Here is a 9,898-nt window from a genome sequence, read left to right as displayed (position 1 = left end):
AGGGTTGTTTAATGTCTGTGGAAAGATTATTCTGCTGAGTAGAGAGGCAGCAGTGATGTGTGTTGATGGTAGGTGCAGACAGACACTAAAAGTGCTGACACAATCATTTAGAACTCTGAGATCAGGCGCGGTCCTACTTATTTCTTATGCCAGAGAGAAGTGTATTTCTTTTCCTCTGTGCCTCATCCACCATGGAGGGAACTTATTGATTATGGATTGAATGACTGATTATGTTGATTAGTGTATTGATTGAACAGACTGCAGAAATGACCCTGAATATTCCTCCTAATCTAAAATTTATAGCAGTCATTAAGGGGTTGAAAACTGTAGAATATATTACATTGTTTGTGTAGTTCTTTTTTCTTGATCGGAACAAACATCACATGGTACGGCAGCTCTCAGAACTAATCACAGGCTTGTTTGATGTGTCACCAAGAATCAACATTAGAATGAACTGAACTAATGAACCCTTAATGCTTGTGTGAAACTGACCATGGACACACACACAAAACTGTGTATCACACTCTCATTCTCAGTCCCCCACAGAGTTTGTCCTCGAATGCTCAAAATCTCGAAATCTCAAAATCCCCAAACTTGTGTGTACAGAATTCTTTAATACAGTACTGGTGTGAATTATTTAGATAATTGCTAGGTATTGCATTTAATGTTCATCGTAAATCAACATGCTTCCACTCTAAGACATCCACAGAGAAATATAGAAACTGTACAAACACAGAATATTTAATTCTTAAACATCCAAGGATTTAAGTCTCCTAAACTGGTGAGGAATCGACTCATAAAGAAAGTGTCTAGGTATGCGCTGATCAATGATAGCAATTTCAGATGCACAAAGCTGTGAAAGATGAGCTTTCTTTTACAGCTTATATTACAAACTCTTAGTTTCCACTGCTAGCAGGATAACAGTGTCTTAATAATTTACATCTCTAATAATGTAGAACTTGACTTAGGATTCTTGTGCGTTGTGTATTGTGCATTGTGCATAACTTGGGATTTATTTTGACCTTCTGCATGGAAAATAGACCTAATCCAGGGGTGATTTCATAGTGGATGTGATCTGTTGTGGCTTATAAATCTTGCTTTAGGAGTGGTTAGTCATGAGGAAATCTTCCTTGACTGACAATTTTTTCAAATTAACCAAAAAAATAGCATCTGTTTATCAGTGCATATCAGAAATGCAGGTGTATTTGATTGTTCAGAATTGAGAATGCCATTTAATTTCAAATTCAGTTCCTGAATTTGGTTTGAATTTTAATTGAGATAACAAACAGGATGCAGAATTGCAATTCAAATTATTGGCAAGTAAAACTATGAAATTATGCTATCTTTAAGTAGAACTTAGAATGTTGAAATGACAAGACCTTGTTAAAGTAAAAAACCTAAAAGTAAAAAAAAAGTTAAAATGTTGTTTAGATAGATAGATAGATAGATAGATAGATAGATAGATTTCCATAACCTCTCATGGAAAATAGACCTAATCCAGGGGTGATTTCATAGTGGATGTGATCTGTTGTGGCTTATAAATCTTGCTTTAGGAGTGGTTAGTCATGAGGAAATCTTCCTTGACTGACAATTTTTTCAAATTAACCAAAAAAATAGCATCTGTTTATCAGTGCATATCAGAAATGCAGGTGTATTTGATTGTTCAGAATTGAGAATGCCATTTAATTTCAAATTCAGTTCCTGAATTTGGTTTGAATTTTAATTGAGATAACAAACAGGATGCAGAATTGCAATTCAAATTATTGGCAAGTAAAACTATGAAATTATGCTATCTTTAAGTAGAACTTAGAATGTTGAAATGACAAGACCTTGTTAAAGTAAAAAACCTAAAAGTAAAAAAAAAGTTAAAATGTTCTTTAGATAGATAGATAGATAGATAGATAGATTTCCATAACCTCTTTAAGAAATGGTTTTTAATTAATATTGTTTTTTCTTAATATTTATTATAAAACGGACAGCTCTGGTCCCTAATGCTGATTGGTCAATGTTTTATTTACAGTAAAGCACAGCTTCACACACAGTAGGCACAGCATGCCTCTCATGCCTTACTGCTTTTTTTTCTAATTGTAATTCCACTTCCTGTTGTTGCATTTTACTTTCCTTTGGGGTAGGGCCAATTCAAGTGAGTTTCTAGCTCATGAATTAAAGGGAACCAGGTTTTTTATTTTGAATTTTGTCTAAACCTGTTGTGAAATGGTAAATGTTTAGTATTGCCGTCTAAGCAATCACCTAGCCTACTCTGCCTGTGGTCACTCACTTGATAGGCAACTTTTAAATGGTTGTTCATTTAGAGTCAGTAGTATTCTTAGGAGGCCAGTGTGTTCAATATGTATTGATTTAGTCAGCTCAGGCTTTGCATTCTTCCACTAATTGACCCTTATCTTCAAAGCAGTTCTGACCTGCAGAGGATTTAAAAGCAGATTGCTCAGTAGTCCACATCTGACAAACCATTTGCTGTGCATATTGACAGACTCTGTTTAGGCTTTTCTAGTTCCCTTTAAAGTATGTGATCTGGGCAGCTATGCATTGTTTAATGTTTGGTCATCTATCTATCTATCTATCTATCTATCTATCAAAAATAAATAAATAAATAAATAAATATATATATATATTTAGATATATATATTAGGGCTGTCAGTCGATTAAAATTTTTAATCGAATTAATTACATGATTAATGTTTGGTCATCTATCTATCTATCTATCTATCTATCTATCAAAAATAAATAAATAAATAAATAAATATATATATATATATTTAGATATATATATTAGGGCTGTCAGTCGATTAAAATTTTTAATCGAATTAATTACATGATGTTTCAATTAATTATTCTAATTAATCGAAACATAAATTTGACTGTGAAAATACCCACAAAAAATTATTTAAAGCTATGTTTGTGTTAAATGAGAAAGTATCAAGTAGACATTACAAATTGTAGCTTTAGAAAGAAATATTTTATTTGATTCAATAATCAAATTTTTTTTGGGTGAACTATCCCTTTAATGTTTTTATTTTTATTATTTTTATTATTTTAATGAAATTATACTCTAAATAATAAACTAAATCTGCCAGCAGGTGGCGGTAAATGTCTTTATGAGTTATTCATTCGATTCGTTCAATCTAATGATTCATTCAGGAATGAAGTAAATGGCTCTCTTTATGCTCGGAGACGCACAACAGTTCTGCTGTGGCTCTAAAGGTAATATGCTCTCTGCAAAATTGAGCAAAAACACATACTATTGTGTTTAAAATATTATTATTATTGAACTGTTGTAGAAAATCGCATTTGTACTTGTTATATTCGGGACAACCAGCACTCCTGTGATATTGCTCTCCCTGCTCGTGTGATATCGCTTATCGTATAAATATGAGACAAAAACTCAATACAGGGGCATTTTTTGCACCAGGGCATTAATTTTAGGGCATAACTTCGTTTATGGGGTTGTTGCCCTGCATCATATTTGTCAACAGTCAGTTACTGTATGAAATGTCTGGGGGCGGGGCCAGTGCGTTAACGGCGTTAAAATATTTTAATGGCATTATTTTTTCATAACTAATTAATTAAGTTAACGCGTTAAACTGACAAGCCCTAATATTTATATGAGGAACAGAGAACGTGTGTAGTTGACCTTTCTTGCAGGACAGGTTCTCCTGAATGTCATTGATTTTAGTGGCATAATATTCACACAGCTTTGAGCAACTGTCAGAAATGGGAGGAGAGAGAGGCAGAGGGAGAACGGATAGAGGTGAGAGAGAGGAGGAGAACGTAAAAGAATGACATTTAACTGCAAGGGGAGACAAGGACCCACTGGCATTTATTCTGATGGAGTGTTCGCTGTCTTTTGGCTCAGCTGGTTCATGTTGCCCTGTAGATTACACTGCAGTGCCAGCCAGTACAAACAGAAAGCTAACTTGCATCCCCAACACATTGCAGGGAGTAGATTGTGGATTTGGTGAAGTTACATAAATAATGAGATGTACAGAGCTTAACACTTTGAGTATTGCCCAGATGGTTTGTCTGTCAGGGTTGCATCTTGGCTGGCAACGGGGTAGTTTTTAAGGTGTTTAAAGTGTTTACACAGCCCAAAGTCCCAGTTGTTGGTGTAGTTCAGGAGGACTCTTGATTAAATCCCTGCCCACAGTTACTGTACCCTGAATCAAAGCCGTTTTGGCTCAGCTGGTTCATGTTGCCCTGTAGATTACACTGCAGTGCCAGCCAGTACAAACAGAAAGCTAACTTGCATCCCCAACACATTGCAGGGAGTAGATTGTGGATTTGGTGAAGTTACATAAATAATGAGATGTACAGAGCTTAACACTTTGAGTATTGCCCAGATGGTTTGTCTGTCAGGGTTGCATCTTGGCTGGCAACGGGGTAGTTTTTAAGGTGTTTAAAGTGTTTACACAGCCCAAAGTCCCAGTTGTTGGTGTAGTTCAGGAGGACTCTTGATTAAATCCCTGCCCACAGTTACTGTACCCTGAATCAAAGCCGTCTAAAAGTAATAACATCCCTTGTGCCCTGTCTCCCCAGCATCTGTCCAGCCTAATGAACAGCGACTTCGCTCTGAGTAAAGAAGAGAAGCATGAAAACACCCCAGCATAAAGTCTAGCATCTTTTAGTACTGGGACCTGAGCCATGCACATTTTTTGCTTTTCTTGCCTTGGGCCATTTTGCCTACAAAAACTGTCTTGCAATCATCCTCTACCCCAAACATTAGCCCTGGGTCCTTCTATCTCTTAGAGTATGTTTACTGTGCTCCTCAGCTGCTTCTTCTTCAGCAGCAGCAGTAGCAGCAGCAGCACATAAGTCTAAATCTGATTACTGTCCACTAGACTCAACTCTATTTACAGAGGTATAAATTCTGCTCATCTGTGTAGCAGCTATTGATTTGTGGGCCGTCATTCTGGCCCCTTTTTCTAGAGCTAATCTCCCTCATTTCCCATAAAGACTACTGCTTAAGCAGTCTGGAGACATTGGGATTTCATTTGGAGTCATGTAGAGCGATGATGCTGTAGTGTGGTACAGTCGACAGCAGGGCAGACATTATAAAGTATGAAATGCTGTGCAGGGAGTGGTGAAAGATGAGAGCGAATTCACTCAAATCCCAGCGATGTCAATCACTCTGTCTGCCATATCATGAAAAAGTATTATTAAACATTTTTTTTACTACATTTTTACAAGTCTATAGTTTACACAGCCTTCAGACTTCAGAGCCTGGTCTGATGTTTAATTTAAGCTTTTTCTTGCTTTTGGAGAAGAAAGGTTTCACTTTTTAATTTCTTCACTGTTAATGCATAAAATGTAAATTATAAGAAAATGAAGTGCTCTAAGAACATAATTCTAAATCCCGATGTCCATAAATTGTGGATATTCTAATTCCATGTTTTGAAGATAAGCTGCAGTTTGCAACCTAACACAAATGCACTTAATTTCACATTTTGAATTCAGTTTAAAATATTTAGATGTTGATTCAAGCTCTGGTAAATGGCAATGCCAATACTGATCAATTTGAAATGCATCCTGGATTTTCACATTTTCCAAAACATTTTATCAGTCTGTTGCAAGGAACTGTAAAAACAATTATTAATTATTGTTTTAAGACTCATAAAATAAATCATAAATGACAATGAAATAACAAGGACTACTGGAACCTCCTGAATTATATTAAGATGGGAAACAATGTAGTTTGCTGTAAATCACATTAGAAAAGGGTAAGACCATGCCGGCCATTATCAAGGGCTGGGAAAACAAAATCAAATGGGCTAGGAGACTCTGAAAGAAGCACTGCTCTCACTGCAGACTACAGGAAGACTATCCATAGTAATCTCTGTATTTGTCTTTCTCTATATCTCTCTCTCTCAGTGATAAAGCATGCATTTGACACAGTGTTCAGCTGAGGTGAGATCAGACACAGTTGACCTCTTGTTGCATTCAAAATCCCATTTGAGCTCCTGGTGTAATTTTGCCATTAACTCAGTCTGGTGTAGCATAATTGTCCCTGTCTCAGATTCAAACCGTTATGGAGAGAATGCTCTCTGAAGATCACGCAATCCTCCTGTCTGAAAGCAACCTCTTAATGAGCTTAATTTTATTTGGGAAAATAAGCAAGACTGAAGCGCTGTTGGAAAACACGAATCCAAGCGGAGGTGAGATTGCTACTATAAATAGGCTTGTTTATGAGAGGAAGTCAGGCTGCATTTAGCCTCTGTCAATCAAATGTCTTCTCTCACACAGACACGCACATATGTCTTCTGTGGCACTGAACTGTCAGAAGATCTCAGATGAATTCTACAGGTATACAGCTCTGTGATTGGCATTTCACTAAAATTCATTTATCTTGCATGTAACGTCACACCACTCCTCGTCCTTAACAATAATTGGGATATCAGAGTATTATGAGTATGGTTTTAGTTTTGTCTAGACTTTATGGTCTACAGTTTTGTATTACTTATGTGTATGTGCTTCTCAGTGTGTCTGAAATTGAAGGTAACAGGGAAACAGACCAATGTCTAGTGTGATGTGAGCTGGTGTATATTTGAACAAACCCACATATATTCTGCTTCTCCATCACCTCATTAAACTGCAACAGACAGGTGAATTGACCAAGAATTACATCAGCTAACTTCAGGACAGCACAAACCAGACAAATGCACAGCCATAAAAACAGAATCAGATGCTACTTTATGACCTAGACATTCAACAATATTTATAGCTGACAGAAAAACATTTTGTCAAGAAAGTCAAGATGCATTGTAGCGTTTGCATCATACCTGTCTTACAGGTGCTCAACTAGATCTATTTTCTCTCTTTCACTCCACACCATAGAAACCACCACCACTGACATGCTCATGACTGCTCCCCTGAGAGACGCATGCTGGGTAATACTGGCATTCCCCGAAGGCAAGTTATGTCCAATTAGATCAGCTATGCTGCAGGAAATCTAATTTAACATAACCACATCAGAGAAAGAGAGAGATGGAGGCTGGAAATACAGGGGAGGCAAAGAAGGCCAAAGGTACCAGTGAGTGTGTTTGTAGGCAATTCCCCTCACACACACTTGCTCATATGAGTTTGACCAGACATTTTAATGTGTGTTTCCTTTTACTTTAGAAACCAGTTATGAAGCTGTTAGCTGGTGGTGCCAACAGTAGAAATATTTCTGATGCAACTGAAGTTCACAGTTTAATATTTATAGTCCCTGCACTTCTGCTCTTTGGCTTTCCAGAGACACGGGTGTGCTCTGTTATTCCTGTTCTCCAAAACGTCCTCCTCAAAGTCACTAATGGTGTCCTGTTGTATTTACCCATGCTGGGGTTCATGCTGTGTCTTTTTGCTGGCCTTGTGCAACAGTTGAACTCTGCTTCTTTTTGGAGAATGGAAGAAAATGATATAGCTCTTCCTCCTACCTGCAACAGTCACTTATGCCTTAAGCAAACACATTACATAAAAACCTAGAAACAAGTAAACACAGCCCCAACAAAACAGTTTAAGCACTTAAATAAAACGTACTGATAAAACACTCAGTATACTCATAGTATTTTATAGTATTTTATTAACTTGTCAACTTATTAATATTTCAGTAATTACTTATTAAATTATTTAGTATTTCACTTCAAAAAGTACCTAATATGTATCCTTAAAGGGATAAGAATCCTGTCATCATTTACTCACCTTCATGTCATTCCAAACATGCATGACTTTCTTCCTTGAAACACAAAAGAAAATATTTTGAAAAATATATATATATTTTTTTGTCCATTGAAAGTCAGTGAGATGCAATGTTTTTTGGAGAGAAAGTTCCCTTCAAATGTCCAAATACCTTTCTTTGTTTTTATGTTGGCTGTGGATTGTGACAGGCATTTATTTACCTGGCCTCGTAAAATTGCTACAATCTAAAAGTAAATAAATAAATAATTCGTGCGGCTCATCATTATAACAAAGTTAAAGAGCTGTCTCTCCTAAATTATGGGCGACATTTAGATGTCTTATTACATAAACGGCACATGCAAATGACAAATCGTAATTTGGGAGCAGCGAAATGAATAAAACAAGGCGAACTGATTGCCTACATATTTGTAAACTTAGTTACACCACGCGCTTTCTTTATTCCACATTTTACGCTTGTGTACTTTAATTAACAGCGCTGCTCATCGGCGGCGGAGCGCGTGCTGACTGAAAAAACGTTCCGCCTTCATCTGATTTAGTCGATTTCGTTCCGGGTTGTCAGTGGCTGTCGGGTTTCTGCTCTGTGCTGCCATTGAAATGATTTTCTGTGCGCGATCTCTCTGTTTTGGCTGGCATCAATCTCATTTTTGTCTGCTGTGAGACAGCTGCCAGATTAATCCGCGAGTCTGTGTGCAAACCATCAGACTCTGCCGAGAGGGGCTGATGAGGGCGAGAAAGGGCCATGTCTTGTTGGTGAATTGTCATTCATAAACCTTATACAAGCTCCCAAATACTCCTATGCTTTAAAACTTTTTGCCTTTTGACTATACACGCACTATCAGAGAACACACAGCAGCCTCCTGCGGGTCCAAACGCGTGCGGTTGTCATGCATTGCTCTGGTGCCAGTTCACGCACTAGCGACAGACAGCAACCATTCAGCTGTTTTAAAAATCTCTGGAGGAGGATGGTTCTGAGAGTGAAGAAAACACCCCATCCCATTCCCATCTATACTTTACTGTGAACTTCATTATACGCTTTATTATGGTTTATTGATTTGGAACTTTGCTGTTGTTTTGGAGAAACATGACACTGTAAAAAGCACAAGGCTTGTTTTTATTTCCAACTTGTAAAGTGATATTTTTGGAATAGAACTGAAAGCTCGGGCTGCAGGGCGCTGTCCAAGAGCGATGGTGCTGAACTTGTGTGCTGCGCTCAAGAGCCTGGCATATGTTGAGAGCCACACTCATCATAAGCAATTACACCGATGTACAGACACAAAACACATAGGCGGAGCGTCTGTACGGCTGGGGAAAGCTTAGCCTTCCCCTGACCGCGTGCATAATTTGTGTATATGGCCACAGATGCTGTGGGATTCCAACTGCTGCTCTGGGATAACGGGTCTAGGATCGGGTTCCCCTCCTCAAATCCACACCTTAATTACTAGTGAGAAGGGGAAAACGACGACAGATCAGTGGTTACCTACAACTTTATTTTATGTACTTTGTTTTGTGTGTGCGTTAAAAATGTAATTTGTGGATTAGTAGCCTACTACACGTGTTTACAACATATGGTAAAATCAAAGCTCATCCAAGTATGTTAAATGCTTCTTTTTAAATTAGCACTACTTGGTTTTAAACAAGTAAGAATTTATTTCTCCATTTTAATGGGCTGAAAGTTTTAAAGGGGTCATATGATGCTGCTAAAAAGAACATTATTTTGTGTATTTGGTGTAATGAAATGTGTTTATGCGGTTTAAAGTAAAAAAAACACATTATTTTCCACATACTGTACATTATTGTTTCTCCTCTATGCCCCGCCTTATTGAAACGCATCGATTTTTACAAAGTTCATCGGTCTGAAAAGCGAGGTGTGCTCTGATTGGCCAGATATCCAATGCGTTGTGATTGGCCGAATACCTCAAGCATGAGACGGAAATGTTACGCCCCTCACCATACTGTTGATGCCGTGTCCGGCCGGAGCGACGAGACATAAACATTAAAACCAATTACAAACGAGGCATTTGTTGCATCCAGTGGGGACATAAATACGGATTATAATGACTTATACTGTCTTTTTACGCATTGCGTTGCATTGCGCCGCGTAAACATAAAACCATGTCTGCATTTGTGATCAGAGAAATGACAAACAACAAGCGCTACTCTACACTAGGGCTGGTCTGAATACCATTTTTTTGAGCTTCGAAGATTC

The sequence above is a fragment of the Sinocyclocheilus rhinocerous genome, unplaced genomic scaffold (genome assembly GCF_001515625.1).
Source record: "Sinocyclocheilus rhinocerous isolate Xijiao unplaced genomic scaffold, SAMN03320098_v1.1 scaffold1115, whole genome shotgun sequence".
NCBI classification, from domain to species: Eukaryota; Metazoa; Chordata; class Actinopteri; order Cypriniformes; family Cyprinidae; genus Sinocyclocheilus; species Sinocyclocheilus rhinocerous.
Note: the sequence above shows the minus strand (reverse complement) of the source record.